The sequence below is a fragment of the Anomaloglossus baeobatrachus genome, chromosome 3 (genome assembly GCF_048569485.1).
Source record: "Anomaloglossus baeobatrachus isolate aAnoBae1 chromosome 3, aAnoBae1.hap1, whole genome shotgun sequence".
Classification (NCBI taxonomy): Eukaryota; Metazoa; Chordata; class Amphibia; order Anura; family Aromobatidae; genus Anomaloglossus; species Anomaloglossus baeobatrachus.
In genome coordinates, this window is record NC_134355.1 from 137195342 (window position 1) to 137223205 (window position 27864).

General features: G+C 45.1%; 1 protein-coding gene across 1 annotated transcript in view; it reads right to left on the reverse strand.

Moving 5' to 3' along the window:
- CRIM1 (cysteine rich transmembrane BMP regulator 1) overlaps positions 1-27864 on the reverse strand; it is a 943646-nt gene that overhangs the window by 243442 nt on the left and 672340 nt on the right. The gene's annotated exons all lie outside the window — the stretch shown is intronic.

The window sequence follows — 27864 nt, forward strand, 5'->3', positions numbered from 1 at the left end:
GCTGATATGATTTTAGGTGAGAGTGAGGAGCCAGAGGTAGAGCTCCTCCTTTCTCCTCCTCCTCCTCCTTCCTTCTCTTCCCTCGTCCTCCTCCCATCTCCTTTTCCTCCTCCTTTCTCCTCCTCAGTTCTTCTGCCTCCTCCTCTTTCATGCACCTCCCTTCTCCTCCCTCCTCCTCCCACTTTCTCTTCTCCTCCCTCCTCCTCCCTCTCTGTCCTCCTCCTTACTCTCTTCTCCTCCCTCTTCCTCCCTCTCTGTCCTCCTCCTTATTCTCTTCTCCTCCCTCCTCCTCCCTTCTCCTCTCTCTCTGTCCTCCTCCTTACTCTCTTCTCCTCCCTCCTCCTCCCTCTCTGTCCTCCTCCTTACTCTCTTCTCCTCCCTCCTCCTCCCTCTCTGTCCTCCTCCTTACTCTCTTCTCCTCCCTCCTCCTCCCTCTCTGTCCTCCTCCTTACTCTCTTCCCCTCCCTCCTCCTCCCTTCTCCTCTTTCTCTGTCATCCTCCTTTCTCTCTTCTCCCTCCTCACTTCGCCTTCCTCTTTCTCCTCCCTCCTCTCTTCCACTGCCTCCTCTTCTCCTATTTCATTCCCCCTTCTTCTTCTTCCTCCTCCTTCCTTCTCTATAGAATCTTAGCACTAGCAAGTATCATCTTCTAAGTAATAGCATTCATTAAAAAGACATTTTACACGTGATTTGAGAATTTTTAGAATGAATGATCAGTTCAGGAGGAAAAAGAAGCAGATTTCTCCGATACATATAATACAAAGTTTCTTACATTCATGTGGAATACTGAAAAAACTTAAATTGACAGCTATACTTTAAACATGCTGAAAGAACAGCTGGGAAAATCATTCTGCATGTTAAAGTAAAATCAACATTAACCCTCAGATCGACCTATATTATTTCATGGGAGTTGCATCAACCAAATCATTTATCCAGATCTCCACAGGTAAACCAGTGGAGAGACAAGATGCAAAGAGACTATAATAATAATGAAAGACAATTTTACTGACATTAAAAGAATTAGACAAGTTAAAGGGAACCTGTCAGGTGCAGCATGCACCGAGACCCACGAGCAGTTCTGGGTGCATATTGCTAATCCCTGCCTGACCGTCCCTGTATACACTAGCATAGATAAAGAGATATTTAGAAAAAATATTTCTAAAGATCTTTTACTGTATGCTAATGAGCACAGGGACTAGTCCTCTGGGCGTTAGTTCCCATGGCTAGTCGGCTCCATTAGCATGTTAGTATGCTCACAGGGGTGTACTAACATGCTAATGAATGCGCAGCATCAGAGGATGATCTCACTCACCTCTCCGCTGCCATCACCTACCAACGCTGGATTTCGGCTAAATGCGCACGACACCAGAGTTTGGGTCATGCGCACTGTGAAGCTGGGTGTACGCGTCCTGGCTTCAAACTGAAGTAGTGCGCATGACAGAAACTCCGGGGTCATGTGCACTGAGACGAAATCCAGCGTTGGGCGGTGATTGCAGCGGAGAAGTGAGTGAAATCATCCTCTGACGCTGCACATTCATTAGCATATTAGCACACCCGTGCTACAATGCTATGTGGGCGGACTAGCTAACGCCCAGGGGACTAGTCCAAAAGCTCATTAGCATATGATAAAAGATCTTTAGAAATACTTTTTCTAGCGATCTCTTTATCTATGCTAGTGTATACAGGGACAGTTAGGGAGGAATTAGCAAAATACACCCAGAACTGCTCGTGGTTCTGGGTGCATATTGGACCTGACAGGCTCCCTTTAAAATAATAAGTGCCCCGAGTGGGCACCAACTCCGGATTGTAGTAAATATGAGATTCTTGGTGGGTAAAAAAAAAGTACAGTTGATAAATACGATAATAAGGTGAGAATTCTGTAGTTTTTTTTAGGGTTTTAAAAAAGGTTTTCTTTACATATATTTTATGACCCGTATAGTAATTGCTCATATACCACAATGGATGAGAGCCCTATAATCCACTAAAATATGCAAGTATAATACTAGAGGTCATTAATAGGCAAATGTGCAATAGCAAATAAGGAGCAACAGTCCTAGTTATATTCATCCCATAGAAGTAAGACTATGATCAAATATGCAAGATAAAGAGGACTGAATATATTAACAGCCCACACAAGGCAATGATATATGAATAATAAACAATTGTTGTAGGGCGGTATAAGTGTTAGTACAAGATATTCACAATCAATAAGAAATAATAAGGTACTAATGGTTAAATGCTGCCCTAGCGCATAATATATACGGTCAATATTAGTGAGAAAAAAAGAGATGAAATACACAAAAATAGACGTGAAAAAGAGAGTTTTAACCTGAGTGGCCCCACGCTCCAAAGCACGTTTCACCCTGCTTCCTCAACAACCTGATCAACTCTATGCAAAGGAGCTGTGTTAAGCCGGCGTCACACGGGATGACTTATTGTGAAATCGCATAAGCGATCGCACCCACCCCCGTCGTTTCTGCGTCACGGGCAATTAGTTGCCCGTGGCGCACAAAGTCGTTTAACCCCTGTCACATGTACTTACCTGCCGGACGACCTCGCTGTGGCCGACGAACATACACTTCCTGAAGTGGGAGGGACGTTCGGCGTCACAGCGACGACACACAGCGGCCGGCCAACAGAAGCGGAGGGGCGGAGATGAGCGGGACGTAAACATCCCGCCCACTTCCTTCCTTCCGCATTGCCGGCGGGATGCAGGTAAGCTGTGTCATTCGTTCCCAGGGTATCACACAGAGCGACGTGTGCTGCCCCGGTAACGATGAACAACCGGCGCAGAGAAGAAGAAATGACATTTTGAAAATGAGCGACGTGTCAACGAGCAACGATAAGATGAGTATTTTTGCTCGTTCACAGTCGCTTGTAGCTGTCACACGCTACGATATATCAAACAATGCCGGATGTGCGTCACGACGTAACCCCGCCGACATATCGCCCGATATATCATACCGTGTGACACCAGCAAATGATAATCACACCAGATACTGACTGGTTTTCTGCTTACCCAGATCCCCCAATGCTGTGGAGCTGCACATTTTAGTGTGGCCAGCCTAAAGGCTGCTTTACACCTTACAATTACAAATGCGATCTCGTATGTGATCGCACACGCCCCCATCGTTTGTGTGGCACGTTCAATTTGTTGCCCGTGTCGCACAAACGATTAAATCCCGTCACACGTACTTACCTTCCATACGACCTCGATGTGGGCGGCGAACATCCACTTCTTGGAGTGGGAGGGACGTTCGCCATCACAGCGACGTCACACGGCAGGCGGCCCATAGAAGTGGAGGGGCGGAGATGAGCGGGACGTAAACATCCCGCCCACCTCCTTCCTTACGCATAGCCGGCGGGAGCCGCGGGACGCAGGTAAGCTGAGTTCATCATTCCCGAGGTGTCACACACAGCGATGTGTGCTGCCTCGGGAACATTGAACAACCGGACGTTCAATTTATAGAAATTGAATGACGTGTATGCGATCAACGGTTTTTCGGTCAATCGCAATCGCACGTAGGTTTCACGCGCTACAACAACACTAACGATGCCGGATGTGCGTCACTTACGACGTGACCCCGCCGACACATCGTTAGATATATTGTAGTGTGTAAAGCCCGCTTTAGGCACACCTCTGCAATATTCATACTGTGTAATCCGCATGTTGATATGCCACACCGGTAAAGTGGATGGATTTTCTCGGTAAAAGTGAAGTTCTTATTAACGCATATTTATACAAATTTGTGAACAATATTTCAGAGAAAAAGACTTTTTGTGTATATAAAAAAAGTCTTAGATCTTTGAGTTCAGCTCATGGAAAATAGAAGCAAAAACAAAAGTGTTATGTTTATATTTGTGTGCAGTGTATTTAGTTTGTATACCAGCACTATTATGATCATTTCTTTATTTTAACATGCGAAATGGTGCTGAGAGGTTCTCTTCAAAAATCAACGTTCTCTACGATGCAGTATCCAGTTTAAGCAGCGCTCGCACTGCGGAGAGTACTGCCAATCTATTCAGTGAATAGTCTGTTATAGAGCAATCAATGCCCATCATATAGCACGGTCTGCCTGTGTAAATACGCTTCTAATGACTGCCAGCAGTAAATATCTGCCAACTGGCGGTCAATTAGTGCCAATGGTCGATCTATGTATATGGATCCTAAGATGTACTATAATCTTCATGATCTTTTACTCCAGGTGTGCTAATCTGGGACACACTGTGACTCTTGATGTCAGGGTTTCATAGTTTTAGAACTACAAAAAAGACAACTCGGAGCAGATTGGGCCATTTCAGCGCTCTCCTTCCCCAAAATAAAATTCTCTAATGCCAAGTCCAGTTTGCAGCTCCTGAGCACAGAATTTAGATTCTCTGGACCCTCAAACTATCATTCCTTATTTATAGTGCCCCTTACATCATATGTAGCAGAGGGGCCGTTAGGTACTTTTCGTGCTTTCCTGTACTTGTGATAAAAACAAGTTAGATTTTGTGCTATTTTTAACCTGTTAAAAGCTTCTTGTAAAATTAGATGAAAAGACCTGCATTTCTTCCATAAACTGGTACTGAGGAGAATGGGATAGAATAGAAATAAGTACAAGGTTTCATTGCAGCTCCATTGATCAGCTAGTTATGGTGCACAATGGTGATAAGTTATACTTCTAGTTATACTTCAATTTATCTAGGTTTTGTTGTCGCAAGTAGGGCAAAGCTCCAGAAGAACCCAGAGGCCCATCTGCTATATATGACATAAGGAGTACTATAAATAAGGCTTGATATTTGGGAGGACATAGTGCAAATCTACTGTGGTGGGGAACGGCAAGATCTGTCCTCGTCACTGAGATCTTTTTTGGGGGTGGGGGTGAGATGGCGAAGTGTACTGCACATTATCTCCTTTGTTCTTCTAAAACTATGGAACATTCACATCAGGAGTCACAGTGTACTAGAAAATCAGTACAATTGGCTAAAACAATAACAATTGGGCACTAATCCTAGTTATCTACTAAGCTTATACAAGAAAGCTAATACCATGTCTCCCTGAAAATAAATTAGGGTCTTAGATTATTTTTTGCTCCGAAAGATGCACTAGGGCTTATTTGCAAGGGATGTCTTATATTTTCCCATGAACAATAATCAATTTATTCTTGAACCAAAAAAAAAAAAATCAACATTCATTCATATCTAATGATCTAATCGCATTCTGGTGCATTATCATTTTGTGTTAATCTTATCACTGGTTCAGATGCACATTTTCTGATTTGATCTGCTATTCTCATGGTGCAGCACCCGTCCTATAGTGGTGGGCATAAACCATATCTACAGTGGTTTAAATTACCTGCTTAAATTTATTAGTCTCTATGTACTGCTAACTTTACCCTCAAAAGAAAGCAGACACCCCCTAAAAGAATCGCACTTACCAGACCTCAAGCAATTAGCATTTGCAAGTGAATAGTCTCTCACATACAAATCTGCACCGCTGTCAGGTCCACCGGTGTTCTACAGCAGAAGGCTCCCCCTGGTGAATGGAAGCAGTATCCCTCGTATGGAGTGATACTGGTACCTGATCTGTTTGTAAGACATGCAGTGCAATGCAGCTGGAACTGCGAGGACCTGACTGAGACAGATTTCTGTGTGAGAGCCCATCCACCATCGGCATTTGCAAACTCTAATTGCTATGGGGCTGGTGAGTGTGATTTTTTTCATTTTGGGGGCTGCTTTCTTTTAGGGGTGACTGCTTTCTTATGGTGGGTATCTGCTTTCTTTGATGAAGAGCCCTGCTGCATTCTTTAACTTTTTTAGCTGCTTGGACACTTCCTTGTGGAACCGCAACTAGGACTTATTTTTAGAGTAGGGCATATAGTTAGCCATACTCAAAAAAGCCCCAAAAATCCTATCAGGGCTTTTTTTCAGTGTAGGTCTTATTTTCGGGGGAAGAGGGTATCTATTGATGAGCAAGCACTACCATGGTCGGGAGCTTGGTACGCGTAACGACCAGATGGATGCTTTCGGAAAAATACTTGAGTGCGTAATTGAATTCCATTATACTCAGGTGCTTGAGTCGCTCCCGTCTGAGCTTGTTACGAGTATCGAACACCCAAACATGGTAGTGCTAGCTCATCATTACTAATATCCAGACACTGCTGAGATGTCCAAGGTTCCTCTTGATGCCACCTCAAGGACCACCAGCTCAGCGAGAGGAGTAGGGTGGATGGCTATGCTGTGAGGAGAGTCCACTACTGCTATATTGAAAGGCTGTATGGGAAAATAATCCCACTATATGCTGATAGAGTGGAATAAACTGCAGCTTTTGGTCAGAGGTACATATCGAGAGTCTTCCGTGATAGACCTACAGTTAGCTTATAATGTCATATCAAAAAGGCCTAACAAAACTAAAATAAGAAAACACAATTATTTTTTTTTTTACTCTAATCTTTTCCCTTGTTAGTTTACTTTCTTCTGCTACTAAGTTATTTTATCATTAAAGTGTATTTTCACAAAACACCCAGTGTCGTAGGCAGAAGATGGTAGAAAGCTGACCAGACAGCACTGAGCTGAATACCTCTCACCCTTTACTACAGCAATCGAGTGGCTAAAGGACCTACATGGTAAAACTATTGACAAATCTTCCTTGACATAAATTCACAAAGACTTTGAATATCAAACAATCTGCAGTATATGCGATCATAAAAAGATTCAGAGATTCTGGAGAAATCCATGTACACAAGGGACATGTCTGGCAGTCAATATTGGATACTTAGCATCTACGGGCCCTCAGGCAGCACTGCATTAAAACAGGCATGATTCAGTCATGCAAATCACTTCATGAGCTCAGCAATACATCCAGAAATCATGGTCTGAGAACACAGCTCAATGTGCGATCCACAAATACAAGGTAAGGCTATGTGCGCACTTACCGGATTTTGCCGCGGATTTTGCGCGGATTTGCTGCATGTTTCGCTGCAGAAAATGTTCATAACATCTCTGCAGTGAATCACCAGCAAATCCTATGGAGAAAAAAGATCCTGTGCGCACTGGGCGGAATTTGACAGCTGCATGTTTTGCTGCGGGAATCCCGCAGCAAAAACAAGTGCATGTCACTTCTTTTCCGCACATCGCTGCGGGATTTCAGTCCATTGACTCCAATGTTAATCATGAAATCCCGCAGGGAATAACACAGGCAGCAAATTCTGTGCGGTTCACTGCGTTTTCCTGCGTTATTCCCTGCGGTATTTCGCGGTTTACCTCCGGTAATGTGCATCGCTTGTCTGCGGTTTTGCAGGGAAGTGATGTCATTACAGGAAGAGGAAGCCGTGCAGAGAGTAAACACACACATCACAGACACACACAGACACATCACAGACACATAGATCACATAGACACAGACACATAGAACACACATAGAAAGAAAACGGAAATATAGAAAACAAAGAACGTGGGCTCCGCTGCATATTTACCTTCCAGCCGAGGTAAGCACACAGCGGCGGCCCGGTATTCTCAGGCTGGGGAGGAGAGGGGCAGGGATAATGTCCCCCGCCTCACTCCCCCTCCGGCAGCCGAGAATATCAGCCGCAGCTGCCCCGGCACTGTCGCATGCATTATGCGGCAATACCGGCGTGTCCTCGGCTCTTCTTGCCACCGTGTAGCAGTGGTGGCAAGGTAATACAAGGGGTTAATGGTGGTGGATCACCGCCATTAACTCCAGGCTTGATCATGGCAGCGTCTATGTGACAGCTGACATGATCAACCCGTAAGTAAAGTGAAAAAAACACACACACAGAAAAATCCTTTATTTTAAATAAAACAAACAAGCCTCGTTCACCATTTTATTACCCCCCCCCAAACAAAGCTCCGGCGTAATCCACCGCTCCGGCGTAATCCACAGGTCCTGCGCTGCTTCCATCCAGCCGCGACTGTCACAGACACAGCGCTGAATGAAAGCAGCAGACAGCAGAGGTAATTACCGGTCATTTCCCACGGCCGGTAATGTGAACTCACTGCCGACCGTGGGAAATGCAGCGATCTGTCCTCTATCTATCTATCTATCTATCTATCCCTCTATCTGTCTGTCTATCTATCTATCCCTCTATCTATTCTTCTGTCTATCTACTATCTCAGAATTAAATGACTTTTTTTTTTTTCTTCAATGTGCTTTATTGCATTGAATGCAATAAAGCACATCCCAACCCGCACGCAGCAAAACCGCAGCAATACCGCGAATAATACCGCGGTAAAACCGCAGCAAACCGCGGCAAACCGCATGCGGTTTTCGGGTGCGGTTTCCCGCGTTTTTTTACCGCGGGTGCGGTAATCTTTGAGAGCATGCGGAATTTTCACAAGAAAATTCCATTTCCCAGTGCGCACATAGCCTAAAGCTGTATCATGCAAAGAAGAAGCCATATATCTACACAATCCAGAAACGCTGCTGTCGTCCCTGGTTGAAGCTCATATAAAATGGACTGAGACAAAATAGAAAACTGCTCTGTGGTCAAATGTGAACTTCTTTATGGAAACCACGGACGCGACTCAAGAGAAGAGGAACCCTGCAGCTTGTAATCAATGCACAAATTCTGCATCTTGGATGACATGGGGCTGCATTAGTGCCTACGGCATGGGCAGCTTACACATCTTGAAATGTATTATTGATGAACATTTCATAAGAGATTTTAGAACAACATATGCTCCCATCTAGACAACGTCTATTTCAGGGAAGGCCATGCATATTTCAGCAACTCAGCAAAGAAGACCCAGGACGGGTGAGCAGCTAGAATCTGAAATCAGACAATGGGACAACATTCATAGTTACATAGTTACTTAGGTTGAAAAAAGACCTAGGTCCATCTAGTTCAACCTTCCTCCACCAGTTCTACATTTAGTCACTAAGTCATTTATAACCAACAATGTTTTGTGTACTGAGGAAATCATCCAGCCATTCCTCTCCCTAAACTCCAGGTATTGGTCTCCTCATCTCCCAGACTATTCTAGACTGTTGTAAAAAGTAGATGGGATGCTACGCAATGGTAGACATGGCCCTGGCCCAACTTTTTTAAGATGTGTTGCTCCTATTATCTTCTGAATTAGTTATTTTTTTCTAATGACATGGAATAAGATCTGACTTTCACCTTCTTATCTATGTTCGATTTCCTATTGTAAATGAAAAATTGCGAAAAGTTGTTTCCCAATCATTACATTCTTATTTTCTTTACATTTTATACACAGCGTATACCCAGATATACAATATAACTTTAGTGTCTATAGCACAATCCCTAAAAGAAATAATAACCCAATTGACAGCACACCTGAAAAAATGTCCGTTATTCCTGGGTCTCCTTGCAAGCGGCTCTACTTTCTGTGCTATCGCTGAAAAGAGCGTGAATACTGCAAATGACATAGGTGGTGACCAATAAAAATATGATAAGCCATTTTTATATAATCACATAATACTTTGTGCACACTGAAGTGTAGGTTACTCACTTTATGAAAGAAAAGATTAAAATGCAAACTGTTTATGTGTGAAAGGGTGCACGACTGCAAAACCCAAAGGAGAGAAGGAGGAGAGCAAGTTAATGATTAGCTGGAATAATGTTCATTCTGCATGGTCGAGAGTACTGTAATAGCTGGAAAATTAGCCAGCGAATGGGGCCCAGTGGTGTCATTTAAAGGCATTTCGCAAAAGAACATCAATCTCTTCAGAGGCCTGTACGCAAGAAACTGGCTGCAATATTCCACAGAAAGCTCAATAAGACCCGCACGCTGAATCTAATGTCGGGGTTTCAGCTAAATTGCCACTGCTTTCAACAGACAAAGAAACATTTCTATATCAAACAACCAGCAATTTAGAAAATCAAATATGGATGTATGAATTGTTTACATTCAACCTTTTACTTCCCACCAAAGAAATAAAAATAAAGATTTCTACCAATGCCAACCTAAGGCGAAATATTCCCATGTCCACAACATAAGCACCAAAATACAAGAAGGGGTAAGGAAAATACCCTAAACCGACAGAGTCCAGAATAGGAAAGGGACGGCACTCACCAGAATCCAGCAAATTTCTTTTATTTGATGAGGTGCATTAAAAGCGGCAGGAGCAGAGCAGACAGCAAGCCCCCTCACGGACGACGGCGATGGGATGGACCCGAGGAAGCGTATTCATACGCGAAACGGCCGTCGTCCGTGAGGGGGCTCACTGTCTGCTCTGCTCCTGCCGCTTTTAATGCACCTCATCTAAATAAAAGAAATATGCTGGATTCTGGTGAGTGCCGTCCCTTTCCTATTCTGGACTCTGTCAGTGCATGCTAAGCTGCTTTGGACGTGCACCTCGTTGCCAGCTACATGGAGGATCCTTGTTCATACCTTGGATAATTGCCTTTGCTGATACATGTGGGTAAAAAAGTATATAATCCTACAGCTTCCCTTAAAGGGAGGGTCTCAATGAGAACAACAAACCAAAGAAGATCCCAGTGGTTAAAAACACCAATAAATGAGATGAGAGGAAGACCACTGGTAAAAGAAGAGACCAAGGACAAGTACTTAGTGAAATACAAAATCCATTTTAATGAGGTGCACGTGACATAAGGACAGACAGTAGTGACGAGTAGATCTAAAAAATTGTCAGACACAAAGTTGCACAAACATCACCAGCAGGTATGATAAGGCTGCTAGAAACAAGGGGTTAATGTCAGAAACCAGATAGCCAGAAGGGTAGGGAAAACATGTAATTGATAGTAAACTAGTTATAGTCACCAGTGTGTTTCTCTCCCTATGTAACCGCTAAAGTAACATGTCACTTAAATAAACATATAAGGGAAATTACCTTGAGACATGTTGGGAAGTGCTAGCAGGCAGGCTGGTGGCGGTGGGCGGGGCCTCGACGCGCATTTCACCGGGCGTGGCTTCGTCAGGAGGCCTCCATAGGTGACTATAACTAGTTTACAATAAAATCTATAATGTTGGAAGTATTGAGACAGTAATTGTCAGATTCCACATGCTTACTAAATTAATGCACTATATTCTCATAGTATATTCAGCTTTCTGTATAGTGGGTAGAGCCTAGCCTAGTTTATATACTATGTATTTTACCAGTTACAGGAATTCTTTTCACTACATTAGAGCTACAATTCTACAGAGTGGTGACACAAATCTATATTTAATATGGCTTGGACTGTCAGTTATCGGAGTAAGGATTGCTCCAATGTTCTATAAATAAAGAAAAGCAATAATAAAGTACAATGTATTGACCGTCTAACTCTGACAGTTCAAGGAATCTCATACAGTGGTATTTAATCTGTACTATTCCCATAATCTTTGTCCATAAAGACATGACTGGCGCACTCCAGTTTTTAAATGCTTGTCATTTAAAAGAAAAATTCTCCCTTTTGATCAAAATTTTTATAACTAAAATTTCTCTAAAAGTGTTCCAGTGTTGGGACTGATCAACAGATACCCCTCATATTAATTATATCACTGGACGTAAAATATCCCGGAGAGGAAGAGAAAACAACAACTGGAGGTTCTGGATGGACTCAGAAGAAAATCGGCTGGTTGTGATTATCCATTGAATCCAACAGAGTTCAATAGTAGAACAGTATCTGGTCTAACGATAAATCTGAGCAGGGATGTTGTAAGACTTTTTTGGCTGCTGCTCATTGGTTGGATTCTTTCTAGCAGGCGCAAACTGACAAACAGGGGGGCAGGTGAATCACCCGGTGGTACCCTATGCAGGATTGGGACCCCTGTTCCCCTATACAAGCAGTAATTGGCACAATACAGTTGATTCATTTAGGACTGATAAAAAGCAGCATCTCATTAATCATGTAATAACCTACTCAGTTTAGTTTTAATTATCATACAAAACAAGTAAATTTGTAAATGAGGGTAATGTAAAATTTAAAAATAGCTGAACCCCGCATCCTATATAAGTAGTAATTATATTCAAAGGGGAAATAATGGTAGGTTTGCTAACACTGAGGGGTAGTTTGCACGCTGCGACATCGCTAGCCGATGGTAGCGATGCCGAGCGCGATAGTCCCCGCCCCCGTCGCACATGCGATATCTTGAGATAGCTGCCGTAGCGAACATTATCGCTACGGCAGCTTCACACGCACTTACCTGCCCTGCGACGTCGCTCTGGCCGGCGACCCGCCTCCGCCTCCTTCCTAAGGGGGCGGGTCGTGCGGCGTCACAGCGACGTCACACGGCAGGCGGCCAATAGAAGCGGAGGGGCGGAGATGAGCGGGATGTAAACATCCCGCCCACCTTCTCCTTTCCGCATAGCCGGTGGACGGCGGGCGCAGGTAAGGAGATGTTTGTTGGTCCTGCGGCTTCACACACAGCGATGTGTGGAGCTACAGGAACGACAAACAACATCATACCTGCGGACACACCAACATTATGAAAATGAACAACGTGACAAAGATCACCGATTTTTGACTGTTTCATGCTCGTTCATCTTCCCTCCTAGGCTTTACACGTTGCAACATCGTTACTGGCGCCGGATGTGCGTCACTTTCGATTTGACCCCCGATGATATCGCAGTAGCGATGTCGCAATGTACAAAGTATCCCTAAGAGCTCTAAAAGTACTTTGTCGCTTTGGATTAAGTACATTTAAAGACGTTTTACACTGCAATGATATTGATGACTTATTGGTTACAATATTTTTATTATTACATATTAGAACATTTATATATTACATTAGTTTAGTGGAAAAAAGTAAAAACATTAGATAATTTCTTTGTAAACAGTTCAAACATTTGCCTTTTTTATTTGAGGGGAGGTAAGCCGGGGAGGGAAGGTGGAAGGAGAGTTCTTTATTGGGAAAATCGGGAAAAGAAAGGTGAAATGGGATTAGGAAAATGAGGAAAATGGTTAGAAGGAGAACTACCATGCATAATAATCATTTTCAAAGACTTCTGTGCAACATATATATATATATGTATACAGTTAGGTCCAGAAATATTTGGACAGTGACACAATTTTCGCGAGTTGGGCTCTGCATGCCACCACATTGGATTTGAAATGAAACCTCTACAATAGAATTCAAGTGCAGATTGTAACGTTTAATTTGAAGGTTTGAACAAAAATATCTGATAGAAATTGTAGGAATTGTACACATTTCTTTACAAACACTCCACATTTTAGGAGGTCAAAAGTAATTGGACAAATAAACCAAACCCAAACAAAATATTTTTATTTTCAATATTTTGTTGCGAATCCTTTGGAGGCAATCACTGCCTTAAGTATGGAACCCATGGACATCACCAAACGCTGGGTTTTCTCCTTCTTAATGCTTTGCCAGGCCTTTACAGCCGCAGCATTCAGGTCTTGCTTGTTTGTGGGTCTTTCCGTCTTAAGTCTGGATTTGAGCAAGTGAAATGCATGCTCAATTGGGTTAAGATCTGGTGATTGACTTGGCCATTGCAGAATGTTTCACTTTTTTGCACTCATGAACTCCTGGGTAGCTTTGGCTGTATGCTTGGGGTCATTGTCCATCTGTACTATGAAGCGCCGTCCGATCAACTTTGCGGCATTTGGCTGAATCTGGGCTGAAAGTATATCCCTGTACACTTCAGAATTCATCCGGCTACTCTTGTCTGCTGTTATGTCATCAATAAACACAAGTGACCCAGTGTCATTGAAAGCCATGCATGCCCATGCCATCACGTTGCCTCCACCATGTTTTACAGAGGATGTGGTGTGCCTTGGATCATGTGCCGTTCCCTTTCTTCTCCAAACTTTTTTCTTCCCATCATTCTGGTACAGGTTGATCTTTGTCTCATCTGTCCATAGAATACTTTTCCAGAACTGAGCTGGCTTCATGAGGTGTTTTTTCAGCAAATTTAACTCTGGCCTGTCTATTTTTGGAATTGATGAATGGTTTGCATCTAGATGTGAACCCTTTGTATTTACTTTCATGGAGTCTTCTCTTTACTATTGACTTAGAGACAGATACACCTACTTCACTGAGAGTGTTCTGGACTTCAGTTGATGTTGTGAACGGGTTCTTCTTCACCAAAGAAAGTATGCGGCGATCATCCACCACTGTTGTCATCCGTGGACGCCCAGGCCTTTTTGAGTTCCCAAGCTCACCAGTCAATTCCTTTTTTCTCAGAATGTACCCGACTGTTGATTTTGCTACTCCAAGCATGTCTGCTATCTCTCTGATGGATTTTTTCTTTTTTTTCAGCCTCAGGATGTTCTGCTTCACCTCAATTGAGAGTTCCTTAGACCGCATGTTGTCTGGTCACAGCAACAGCTTCCAAATGCAAAACCACACACCTGTAATCAACCCCAGACCTTTTAACTACTTCATTGATTACAGGTTAACGAGGGAGACGCCTTCAGAGTTAATTGCAGCCCTTAGAGTCCCTTGTCCAATTACTTTTGGTCCCTTGAAAAAGAGGAGGCTATGCATTACAGAGCTATGATTCCTAAACCCTTTCTCCGATTTGGATGTGAAAACTCTCATATTGCAGCTGGGAGTGTGCACTTTCAGCCCATATTATATATATATAATTGTATTTCTGAACATGTTTTTGTAAACAGCTAAAATAACAAAACTTGTGTCACTGTCCAAATATTTCTGGCCCTGACTGTATATATATATATGTTACATCTCGTGGCTCTCCTGAGGCAAGGACTGAGGCAGTCTCCCATTCCTTGCCTGCCACGAGCACTCCTGCTCAGCAGCGCCGAAGGTCTGCCAGACTGCGCAGTGTGCAGGAGATACCTTCTCAGAGAGGCAGCAGAAGGGTGACACCTAGTGGTTCTCCTGTTACAAGGAGTGAAGCGGTCTCCCATTTCTGGCCTGCCGCAGACTCTCCTGCTCAGCGGCCCCGAAGGTCTGCGAGGCTGCGCAATGTGCAGAGGTTTACTGCTCAGGGAAGCAGTGAGATTCCCGTTATCTCTGCACATTGTGAGACCGAGGATCCCGCCTCTATTTCCCAGAGGCAGGAGGGTGAGCATGTGCAATGCGTGGTGGGTCCTGATTCGCTCACTGACGTCACACGGCTTGATGACAAGGCTGGTGACGTGGTGAATCCTGACTGGCCAGGCTGGGACGTCGTGGACCCTGATTGGGTCAAGTCCGTCATCTCCGCCTCGCGCCCGCCCTCGGGTGGAGCTGCACCTCCTTAAAAGCTCCCCCTGCCATCATGGCGGCGCGCGACTGTCCTTCTATGTTTGGATGTCTGGCAGCGTGCTGCCACGCCACTGCTCAGGCATTACTGTCTCTTGTGGGCTTGGCCCTTGCTGCTCCGGCAGTACCTCGTTTGCAGGCCGTGTTCCTGCCTTGCTGCTCCGGCAGTACCCCCGTCAACAGGCCGTGTTCCTGTCCCAGGTGAGCTCCTCAGTCTCCATTGGACTCACCTGTTATTGAAAGCACACGTGCGTGGGCACCTCTGTGCTACCCTCGTGCCATATTCTCGTGACTTCCACTGGCACACGTGCGTGGGCACCTCTGTGCTTCCCCCGTGCAACAGGTACACCGAGCCGTGAGATCTGTGCCATACAACCCTCAGGGGTTAGGGCAGATCGGTGTACATAGATCGTCTGTGACATTCCAGACGATCGCTAGCAGTAACCCGCTCACTCTTCACCCACCATAGCGGCGGTCCCTTACACCGCACAGTGGACCTTGACCGGCGGAAGCAGTCCATTTCCCATCTTGGCACGCTTCCCCGGGTCCCCCTCGTAACATTACGGTCGCGCCAAAGGTCTGGCTATGGCTGAAGAGCAGCAGCAGTTGCTGCGTTATGTGCAGCAGTTGGAGTCACGATTGGCAGCAGTGGAGCAGTCTTCCTCCGATAAGACTACTCTGACGACAGTCGCCACCCAGGCGGCTACCCAGGCTGTGCTATTGGGCGGAAGGTCTCCTCGCCTTGCGCTTCCAGAGCGCTTTAGCGGCAATAGCTCTGAGTGCCGTGAGTTTATAAACCAGGTTACCACCTACTTAGAGCTGTCCGCGACTCTTTACGCTACCGAGAAGGCGAAGGTAGCCTTCGTCCAGTCCCTGCTCACAGGGAGAGCGCTGAAGTGGTCCACGCCGTTGTGGGAGCGCGGAGATCGTGTGGTGAATAACTTAGCAGCTTATCTTGGGGCCATGAGAATGGTGTTCCTCGGGCCTCAAGTCACCCACGATTCTGCGCTGCGCCTCCTACGACTTCGGCAAGGGTCTGCTTCAGTCGGGGACTTTGCTGTACACTTTAGGACACTGGCCGCAGAGCTGGACTGGCCGGATAAGGTCCTTGTCCCTGTGTTTTGGGAGGGCCTGGCAGGGTTTGTCAAAGACGCACTGGCCACACGTGAGGTGCCTGCCACTTTAGAGTCCTTGATTCAGGTTGCCTCTCGCATAGACATCCGCCAGGCGGAGCGAAGGCTCGAGGTCTCTTCAGCACCCACGTCTTCTCGGCCTAAAAAGCGTCTGACTCCCGTCTTCCATCAGACAGGTCCCCCAGCCAGTCCTGTAGGCGACTCCGTGGAGTCAATGGAAGTGTCCAAGGTGGTCTCCTCTGCCCCAGGTTCTCGGTCTTGTGTCATCTGCTTTTCCTGTGGGCAGAGGGGACACATAGCTACCCTATGTCCCAAACCGTCGGGAAAAGACAGCGTCTAGTTTCTATCAGAGGGGGGACTCTAGACGCTACTTCTCCCTCTAGGTTGACTATCAGCGCCCAGTTGCAGTTCGGCACTACTCTCTTCTCTGCCCTGGCTTGCTTGGACTCAGGCGCTGAAGGCAATTTCATCTCGACCTCCCTGGCAACCCGATACTCAGTTCCCCTGGTTCTGTTGCCCAAGCCACTCAGGGTCCGGGTAGTCGACGGGTCCATACTACTCGATCCTATCACCCAGATCACCATCCCTCTCAGGATGGATGTACCACCGGGACACCATGAGCAGGTGTCCTTCCTGGTGCTTCCAGGGGGGACGGATGAGATCCTACTGGGTCTTCCCTGGTTGAGACAGCATGCTCCTATACTCAACTGGGCAACAGGGGAGATCTCATCCTGGGCAGGATCCTGTAGAGAGCACCTCGTGACTACCGAACCACCCGCTACCATTAGGTCGGTTGGGTCCTCAGGGAATACTGAGGGGCCGGGTTTACCGACACCTTATGAGGCCTACAGGGATGTCTTTTCCAAAAGGGCCGCAGATACTCTTCCTCCCCACCGGCCATATGATTGCCGAATAGACCTGAAGCCAGGCTCTGAGCCCCCTAGGGGCAGAGTGTATCCACTCTCTGCTCCAGAGACGGAGGCTATGTCCAAATATATTCAGGACAGCCTGGCGAAGGGGTTCATTCGCAAGTCTATTTCACCGGCTGGTGCAGGGTTCTTTTTTGTGCAGAAGAAGGAAGGGGATCTGCGCCCCTGTATCGATTACAGGGGATTAAATGCAATCACAATCAAGAACAAATACCCTTTGCCCCTCATTACTGAGCTATTTGATCGATTCCGCGGGGCAAAGGTCTTCACAAAGCTGGATCTACACGGGGCGTATAATCTAGTGCGAGTCCGAAAGGGCGATGAGTGGAAGACCGCCTTTAACACCAGGGACGGTCACTACGAGTATCTAGTAATGCCCTTCGGACTCTGCAATGCCCCCGCCGTATTTCAAGACTTTGTGAATGACATTTTCCGGGATTTGTATCTTTCCGTGGTTGCATACCTGGATGACATTCTTATCTTCTCCCCCGATCTTACCACCCATCGGAGGGATGTCATCCGAGTACTTAAGAGGCTCCGCACCCATTCGTTATATGCTAAGCTGGAAAAGTGCGTTTTTGAACAGGAATCCTTGCCGTTCCTGGGGTACATAGTGTCCAGTCAGGGGTTAGCAATGGATCCGGGGAAGTTGGAGACAGTGATGAACTGGCCTGAGCCCCGCTCGCTGAAGGCGATCCAGCGATTCTTGGGGTTTATCAATTATTATCGCCAGTTCATTCCCAACTTCTCGACGGTGGCAGCACCCATCATTGCCCTTACCCGCAAGGGCGCTAATCCCAAAGCATGGACACGGGAAACGGTAGAGGCATTTCACACTCTCAAAACTCACTTCTCCAGAGCTCCCATCCTTCATCGTCCAGACATCTCCAAACCCTTCCTACTGGAGGTAGACGCCTCTTCGGTCGGTGCAGGTGCAGTCCTGTACCAGAAAAACGAACGAGGAAGGAAACATCCGTGTTTCTTTTTCTCCAAGACCTTTTCTCCGGCCGAGAGGAACTACTCCATAGGGGATAGGGAGTTACTGGCGATGAAACTAGCATTCCAGGAATGGCGGCATCTCCTGGAGGGTGCGAAGCATCCATTTGAGGTTTTTTCTGACCACAAAAACCTCACATACCTCCAGACAGCACAACGCCTGAACCCAAGGCAGGCCCGTTGGTCTTTATTCTTCTCCCGATTCCGCTTTATTATCCGCCACCTGGCCGGTGAGAAGAACGTACGGGCCGATGCCTTATCACGTTGTATGGTTGTGTTGGAGGAGGACGAGGAGGAGCCTCGTCTTATACTACCCCCGGACAGCTTGAGGATGGTCACTCCCACTTCTTTGGACCAGGTGCCACCTGGCAAAACCCTCGTTCCCCCTGAACTACGGAACGAGGTGCTATCGTGGGCCCATGCCTCCAAGGTCGGGGGTCACTTCGGGGTCAAAAGTACCAGAGACCTGGTGACCAGGCATTATTGGTGGCCGAGACTACCCCAGGACATACAGGAATATGTGGGAGCCTGTATGTCGTGTGCTCGGAATAAGGCGTCCCGGCAGACGCCAGTGCCGGATCGTCCCTGGGAAGTGGTAGGGATGGACTTCCTGGGAGATCTGCCCAAGTCAGCAGGGCACAGGGTCGTATGGGTCATCACGGACCACTTCTCTAAAATGGTCCACTTGGTGCCTCTCCCACGACTCCCGACGTCACGTGCACTCGCCACCTTGTTCATTCGGCATGTATTTAGGTTGCATGGCATGCCTGACAAGGTGGTGAGCGACCGGGGTCCCCAGTTCGCGTCTCGCTTCTGGAGAGAGCTCTGTAAGCTCCTGCAGATAGAGCTGAACATCTCCTCCGCATACCATCCCGAGACCAATGGACTAGTGGAGAGGACTAATCAGACCTTGGTAACTTACCTCCGCCATTTTATATCCACGCACCACGACAACTGGGCTAACCTCCTTCCTTGGGCCGAATTTGCCATTAACAATTCGGTCCATGAATCCTCTGGCCAGACTCCGTTCCTACTCAATAACGGACAACATCCCAGAATCCCGGTTCCGATGCCCATTACGTCACCCGATACTAGAATGGAGGATTGGGCGACCAAGGCCCGGGAGATCTGGGATGACACCCAAGAGGCTCTTAAAAGGGCCAAAGACCGGATGGTGACAACGGCTGATGTTCGCCGCCGCCCTGCACCATCCTTCGCCCCTGGTGACCTAGTATGGCTGTCCTCTAAGAATGTTAACCTACGGGTACAGGCAGCCAAATTCGCCCCTAGGTATCTGGGTCCGTTTAAAGTACTACAGCAGGTAAACCCAGTGGCATATCGACTCCAGCTCCCTCCACGCTGGGCTATAGCCAACACCTTTCACGTGTCCCTCCTGAAACCCGTGCGACTTAATAAATTCTCGGGGTCCCTGCCGGCTCAAACCGACTCCCCGTCCGACGACCCTGAGGTGGCAAAACTTGTGGAGACAAAAGTCATACAGGGCAAGAGGTACTACCTCGTGGAGTGGGCCGGCCGTGGTCCGGAGCATAGATCCTGGGAGTTGGAGGATCATATCCGCGCCCCGGGTTTGATAGCGGCCTTCGAGCACGGACAGGGGGGGGGGCCTAGACGGGGGGGTAATGTTACATCTCGTGGCTCTCCTGAGGCAAGGACTGAGGCAGTCTCCCATTCCTTGCCTGCCACGAGCACTCCTGCTCAGCAGCGCCGAAGGTCTGCCAGACTGCGCAGTGTGCAGGAGATACCTTCTCAGAGAGGCAGCAGAAGGGTGACACCTAGTGGTTCTCCTGTTACAAGGAGTGAAGCGGTCTCCCATTTCTGGCCTGCCGCAGACTCTCCTGCTCAGCGGCCCCGAAGGTCTGCGAGGCTGCGCAATGTGCAGAGGTTTACTGCTCAGGGAAGCAGTGAGATTCCCGTTATCTCTGCACATTGTGAGACCGAGGATCCCGCCTCTATTTCCCAGAGGCAGGAGGGTGAGCATGTGCAATGCGTGGTGGGTCCTGATTCGCTCACTGACGTCACACGGCTTGATGACAAGGCTGGTGACGTGGTGAATCCTGACTGGCCAGGCTGGGACGTCGTGGACCCTGATTGGGTCAAGTCCGTCATCTCCTCCTCGCGCCCGCCCTCGGGTGGAGCTGCACCTCCTTAAAAGCTCCCCCTGCCATCATGGCGGCGCGCGACTGTCCTTCTATGTTTGGATGTCTGGCAGCGTGCTGCCACGCCACTGCTCAGGCATTACTGTCTCTTGTGGGCTTGGCCCTTGCTGCTCCGGCAGTACCTCGTTTGCAGGCCGTGTTCCTGCCTTGCTGCTCCGGCAGTACCCCCGTCAACAGGCCGTGTTCCTGTCCCAGGTGAGCTCCTCAAGTCTCCATTGGACTCACCTGGTTATTGAAAGCACACGTGCGTGGGCACCTCTGTGCTACCCTCGTGCCATATTCTCATGACTTCCACTGGCACACGTGCGTGGGCACCTCTGTGCTTCCCCGTGCAACAGGTACACCGAGCCGTGAGATCTGTGACATACAACCCTCAGGGGTTAGGGCAGATCGGTGTACATAGATCGTCTGTGACATTCCAGACAATCGCTAGCAGTAACCCGCTCACTCTTCACCCACCATAGCGGCGGTCCCTTACACCGCACAGTGGACCTTGACCGGCGGAAGCAGTCCATTTCCCATCTTGGCACGCTTCCCCGGGTCCCCCTCGTAACATATATATATATATATATAGCTTAGTTTAGTTATATCTTCTTTGCAAATATTGAGAATCATTTCTTTTAAGAAATATGTACAAGAAAGAAAAAAAGAGAAAAAGGAAAGAAGAGAAAGAGGAAGGAAGAAAGGAGAAAATTGATTGGGGTATTTGTTAGAGGACTATTTGTGTTTTTATCTTCAATATTTCTACTATAGAAGCTTATGGTTTGGATTGCTCGATGTAGGATAGCCAGGTACCCCATCTCTTTTGATAGGGTTGGAACAGGTTATTGTATATGGATAACATCTTGATTACTTCAGAAATATTTGGAACAGTATAACTTTTCCATTTGGCCAATAAAAGTTGTTTTGTGATAAAAAAAAATGTGAATCACAATCAGGATCTGCATTTGGTCTAGTTTTTCCATATCCATAGAAAGAAGCGCCATTTGGGGGCGATAATTTGATGTTGGAATTTGCATTGATGAATTATTGTAAAGATAGAATATCAAGATCAAATCGTGGGGGTCCGACACTAAATGAATAGGACCTGATCTGCGGTACCCAGCAGTGGCCACTAAACAGTATAATGGAGCACTGATGTTCTGCTCTGTGCCATATGAATCCAGCCACTGCTGGAGCTTGTAATCTAATATTGATGACCTACCTAAAGATAAGTCATTATAATCATAGTAGAGGAAAACCTCTATAAGAAGACAGGATTGGGATCTGTGACCTTGCAAATATATTATATATATATATATATATATATATATATATATAAAATGCATTTTAGGACTGTGTCTCCAAACTTATATCAAGAAGTGTAGATAAGTCAGAGTTTCGGCTGGCATCCTTAAATCTGACAGATGGACGAGCCCACCATAGCCGTCTACATGTACATACAGGTCATGGAGAGATGAATAAAATAATATTTTTATATTTGTGACCTGATGTCTCATTCAAATAAAATATCCACGTTTCTCTAAAGGGGGCTTTACACGCAACGATATTGTTAATGTTTTATCGTCGGGGTCACGTTGTTAGTGACGCACATCCGGCGTCATTAACGATATCACAGCGTGTGATACTTACCAGCGACCTTAAGCGACCTCAAAAATGGTGAAAATCGTTCACCATGGAGAGGTCATCCCAAAACCAAAAATCGGTAATGGTTGTTTATCCAGGTGGTTCATCGCTCATGCGGCAGCACACATCACTGTGTGTGACACCGCAGCAGCAAGGAATGTCTCCTTACCTGCCGCCGGCCACAATGCGGAAGGAAGGAGGTGGGCGGGATGTTACGTCCTGCTCATCTCCGCCCCTCCGCTTTGATTGGCTGGCCGCTTAGTGATGTTGCGATGACGTCGCTGTGATGCCGAACATCCCTCCCCCTTGAAGGAGGGATTGTTCGGCAGTCACAGCGACGCCGCCGACCAGGTAAGTGCGTGTGACGCTGCCGTAGCGATAATGTTCGCTGCGGCAGCGATCACAAACAATCACATACGCAACGGGGGCGGGTACTTACACGCTCGATATCCCTAGAAATTGCTAGCGATATCGCTACCGTGTAAAGCCCGCTTTAATGTGTAAATGAGCTAAACTATGGCCAAACACAAATCTCTCCAAAAATCTGCCTCCAGAGCCTTTTTTTAAATTAATCGGGCGTTACTAGTGTGAGACATGTAGATCAGGAGAGCAGCCTGTCAGTCATTACATGTCTCACACTGGTAATGCCTCCTTCATTCAAAATAGTATTTGGAGGCAAATTATCAGGGAGATTTATAGATTTTAACCGCTCATTTGCATATAAGAAAAAAAGGATTTCTCTGGAACAAAACAACAGGTTGCAGATATCAAGGTATAATTATATTAATCTTTCTATGATGTACGTGCCCATTTAGACAGCTTAGGAGGGCTGCCACTACTGACAGGTTCCCTTTAATTCTAGTGAAAGCACATCTCCATGTTATAACGTACAATACAATGATATTCTGGGCATTTGTGTTCTTTCAACTTGTTTGTCAACACTTATGAGGGATGAAGGTCGTTTTCTGCTGCAGCACGAAAAAGACAAATCATGTGCACAAACCAATGTAATCAGAAAAACAAGATTTGCTGAGGTTAGTGTGGAAGTATTGCCACCGGACTGCGCCTTTGAGGTGCGATGAAATGCTATCTATGAGTCTTGGCTTACTGCCATCATTATCATATGAATCTCCATGATATTGAGGCTAAAAGATCACAAATTTTTACTACCGTGTTCCAAAATCTAGTAGCTATCAAGATGCTGATGTTAAATAGCAGAAAAAATGTAATGTACAGATGGATGCGCAATCTTTACTTTATTATGGGATGGATTTTTTTGTCCCCCAAGATAAGGAAAACTGTCTTCTTTACCTGTGGGGGGGGGGGAGGGGGGAAGTTTCCTTATTCTGGATCACAATTATGAAAACATATTGATCCAGATGGACTTTGGGTCATTAATTTCAAACATTTTATCTACAGATCTTCCAGGTTATTTAGATGAAGACAATTGTGCAGGTGACTAAATTACCTTCCTACTGACACCATGATGGCAGATTTGTTTAGGCTTAAATGTTTTTTGTTTTTTTTCCAAAAATAATTTTTTTTTCTACCTCCCAGTCCTTCCAAGATTAAAAATAATACACTACAATACGGATGCTACAGTGCCTGCTGCTCTTGGCCTTTGTTGATGGAATGTAGCAATGATCATGACTACAGTGCACATGACCCCTGCAGCCAATCACTGGGCCCATTGATTGGCTGCAGCGGTCATGCGCCCTACATTCATGACAACACCACTGCAGCGTGTCAACAAAGTCTGACTGAGTGTAAGGCTAAGTACCCATGTGGTGTTTTCTTTGCGTTTTTCCTTGTTTTGTTTTTTTTATTCAATAAAGGCAAGGAAAATAAGCATCCCAGCAAAGTCCATAAGAATCGTGACTTGCTGTGCACACGCTGCTTCTGTTTTCCTTGCAGATTTTGTTGCTGATGAAAGAAGCAGCATGAAATTGTTTCTGCATTTATTTTCTGTGTTCCTAAAATCCCCTTCAATGTTTTACCACTACAGAGGATTATATTGTAGCACTTTGCCTCACACACCATACATACAGCATGGTGTGTGAGGCTCTCCGCAGCTCAGTAACCCGGGGTCACCATGGTGATGACCCAGGATTACTATGGCAGTGATTGGATCCCTGTGATCACATTACAGGGACCCGATCGCCTGGGAGAGATAAGCGATTCTTCTCCCTGCCTCCTAAATGTAGCGATTCCACTCATCACAGCATTTAGGGCAGTGTTTCTCAACTCCAGTCTTCAAGACCCATCAACAGATCATGTTTTTAGGTTTTCCTCAATATTAGATAAAGAATAATTCCATCACCTGTGCAACATAAATGAAAGCCTGAAAACCTGATTGAGGTAAACCTGAAAACATGATCTGTTGGTGGGTCTTGAGGACTGGAGTTGAGAAACACTGATTTAGGGGATTAAACTGCCGGCACCTCTCTGGGCAGTGAAAGCCAGGTTCTAGCTGTAACATCAGCCGGCGACCCGGCTTCACTCGCAGGGGTACAGTGCCGGACCCCCACAATCGCCATGACTAAAAAAAGCACGAATAGAAGCAGGAAAAAACTGCTGCGTTTTTCCTGCCAAAACATGCTTTTTTATGTGCAGAGAAAAAGCACATAAAAAAGCAATGTGGGCACATAGCCTAAAACAGGCCTTGGAGAAGCAATGGATGGGGTAAGGTTTAATTTGTAACCTTGGCAAGCCTTCCGAGTAAAAGGAAATATTGACGGAAAACCCTGTTAATAGTATAAAAGGAACACTTTAACCATTCAAAAGTATCTAAAAGGTAGATGTCACAATGATATTATCTAAATATGTTACAATCTATACCAAATACCATGTTGAAATAAAGGTGCAAAGAGCCATACAACAAGAAGCTTTCATTACTTAGTATGATCTCCTATTCTATTCGGAAAAAAAAGCTAAGTATAAGTCTGTTGCCACAGGAAATATTGATTTCATAGAGGAGAACTCCATTTTCTTCAAAAGATTCGGCAAATTATATATCATTTACAGGTATGACATCTATTATCTGAAATGCTCCAGACTGAAGGTTTTTTTTCCCACCAAGTTTTATTTTGAGAATTTGGAGCATTGTGTCTCAAAATCTACGACGTAATATTTATTTAATATCTGTTCGATTCTTTTTGGTTTACTTTTTCGCAATAAATACTTGATGGAAAAGTTTTATAAACCGAGTGTTGAAAACTAGACTTCAGCTTCCGTGAGAATCGATTTAGTATGCTATCACGAAACACCTTCATTGTGGATGAAGTGACAAAAGTGACACCGCAATGAACCAAATGGAAGCCTTGGTATCAATGAGCAGTGATAAAGCACCTACTATTTCATAATACAGCCGCAGACTCACACAATAAGAGTAATATATTTCCTAAGGAAAAGCTCTCGGTCGCGCTCTATAATGGATAATGCCATAGTGAGGCATGATTTCCAAACTGAAGAGGTCTCTCCAGCACGGCGGGAAACAGATTAAACACTAACTACCAGGAGGATGCAAAGTAATTAAATTGGAAAAAAAAGGAAAGGAGCGTGCGGAGGGGGTAAGGAAAAAATGGAGGGGGTTTGGAAGAAAAACATCATGATGAAATGTGATGGAAAAATATACTTTACCGTTTTATTCCCTATACCTTAATGGCCAAGTGTGATATGTTCATATGAAGTGAACCCGATAACAATAATAATAATTTTTATTTGTATATTGCACCAACATATTCCGCAGCACTTTACAATTCAAGGGACAAATTCAGACAATATATTGCTATTTATGAAACTTAATTTGAACCTGTCAGGTGCAATATGCACCCAGGACCACGAGAAGTTCTAGGTGTATATTGCTAATCCCTGCCTAACCATTCCTGTATATAGTAGCATAGATAAAGGGATCTTTAGAAAAAGTATTTCTAAAAATCCTTTATGATATGTTAATGAGAGTACAAACAAGTCGCAATAGCGTTACTTCCCCCGACTAGTCTGCCCTCTTAGCATGTTAGCACACCCACAGAGGTGTGCTAACATGCTATTAAATGCCCAGTGTCACTAGCGATGATGCGTGTACCTGTGTCCACACGCCGCCTCACACGCCGTGCTTAGGTTCAGTGCACTTCCCCCACCACTTCCGTCATAAAGCCTAAATCCGGAGATTGAGGTGGTGACAATGGATACAGGTACGTGCATTACCCCTGATGACTCAAGGCAATGGGCATTGAATATCATATTAGCATGCCCCTGTTGGTATGCTAACATGCTAAGAGGGCAGACTACTTGGGAGAAGTAGCGCCCTTGCGACTAGTCCCTGCACTCATTAGCCTATAGTGAAGGATCTTTAGAAATACTTTTTCTAACGATATCTTTATCTATGCTACTATATACAGGGACTGCTAGGCAGGGATTAGTAATATGCACCCAGAACTGCTCCTGGTTCTAAGTGCATATTACACCTGACAGGTTCACTTGAAAGTCTTTTTGACCCCCCTTGTAGTCCGAGTGCAATTGCTACTCCTCTTTTTATATATATATATATATATATATATATATATATATATATATATATATATATACACACACACACATTCATATATATATATATATATATATGCATGCATACATATATATATATATATATATATATATATATACATATATATATATATATATATAAAGTACACATTTTATATATATATATAGATATATATATATATATATACACACACTATACATTCAATAAGTAAAATAAATATGCATAAGTTGGATCTACCCAATTTAATGAAAAATGTGTTCACCCCAGATAGTGTATGTACATATATGTATATTACGTCATTGGCTTTTAGACCTCTTAAAAAGCAATGCCATCTTCTAACGAGCCATTATACTTTGTGAATTTCACTTGATTCTAATCTTATACTAATAGATTGGCTACAAGTCCCTGAGGCCTGACAAAATAATAACGAGCCATTAACATAATTGGTACCTTCAAGGAAAAAGCTTCACAAACTAGTTACAATTCATTATCCCTCACTTTCATTTAACAGTAATTCAACATTTCATACTCTAGAGAAAGTTCTGCATTTCTTCTAAGGATCACAAGTGATAACATGGCGTTTTGGCCAACAGAACTCACATCACATGTAGCCAGGTTGTATGAGGATACCCCGATATTTCTTCTGGGAGCAGCCAGCAATAGGAATAGTCACTTCTGTTGTTTCTGGAATTTTGATCAAGCTTAAAAATATTCATGATCATTCAGTCAATGGAGTCATTTTGGGAAACCGCACACCAATAAGCACAGATCTATCAAGGACTTTACTGGTTCCTTCTCACATCTAATTTCCATACCACTGAAGTTGTTTGATATAAGGTGACAAATTGCATAGCCAGTAACGTTTTGGCTTTTATCCCTTTATCAGGCTAAGAGAGTCACACAATCAATATATAGAATACCGTATACAGCAGTGATACCTAAGGATCCTCCATTAGGAAACACCACCCCATGTCCGTGTTCTCCGCCCACATTTGCTTACTATTGGGGTACACCACCTTGCAATGTGAAGTCTTGTATACAGTCTTTAAGATGGATTAAGTAACTCTATTATACCTGATGAAGGGCGTTTAAACCCGAAATGTTACTATGCACTTTGTTTGTCTTACGTCAAGCACGAACAATAGTGTGGAAATTGATTGCGAGAAGAAAACCATAAAATGACGATCAGATTTGTGCCTATTGGTGTATGGAATCCAAAAATTTGTTTAAAAATGCACTTTGATTGATTGCTTGTAGTGCGAGAAACAAAATAATAATCTTGTAGATATGATACCTTTCAATGGTCATTTTGTTAGCCAT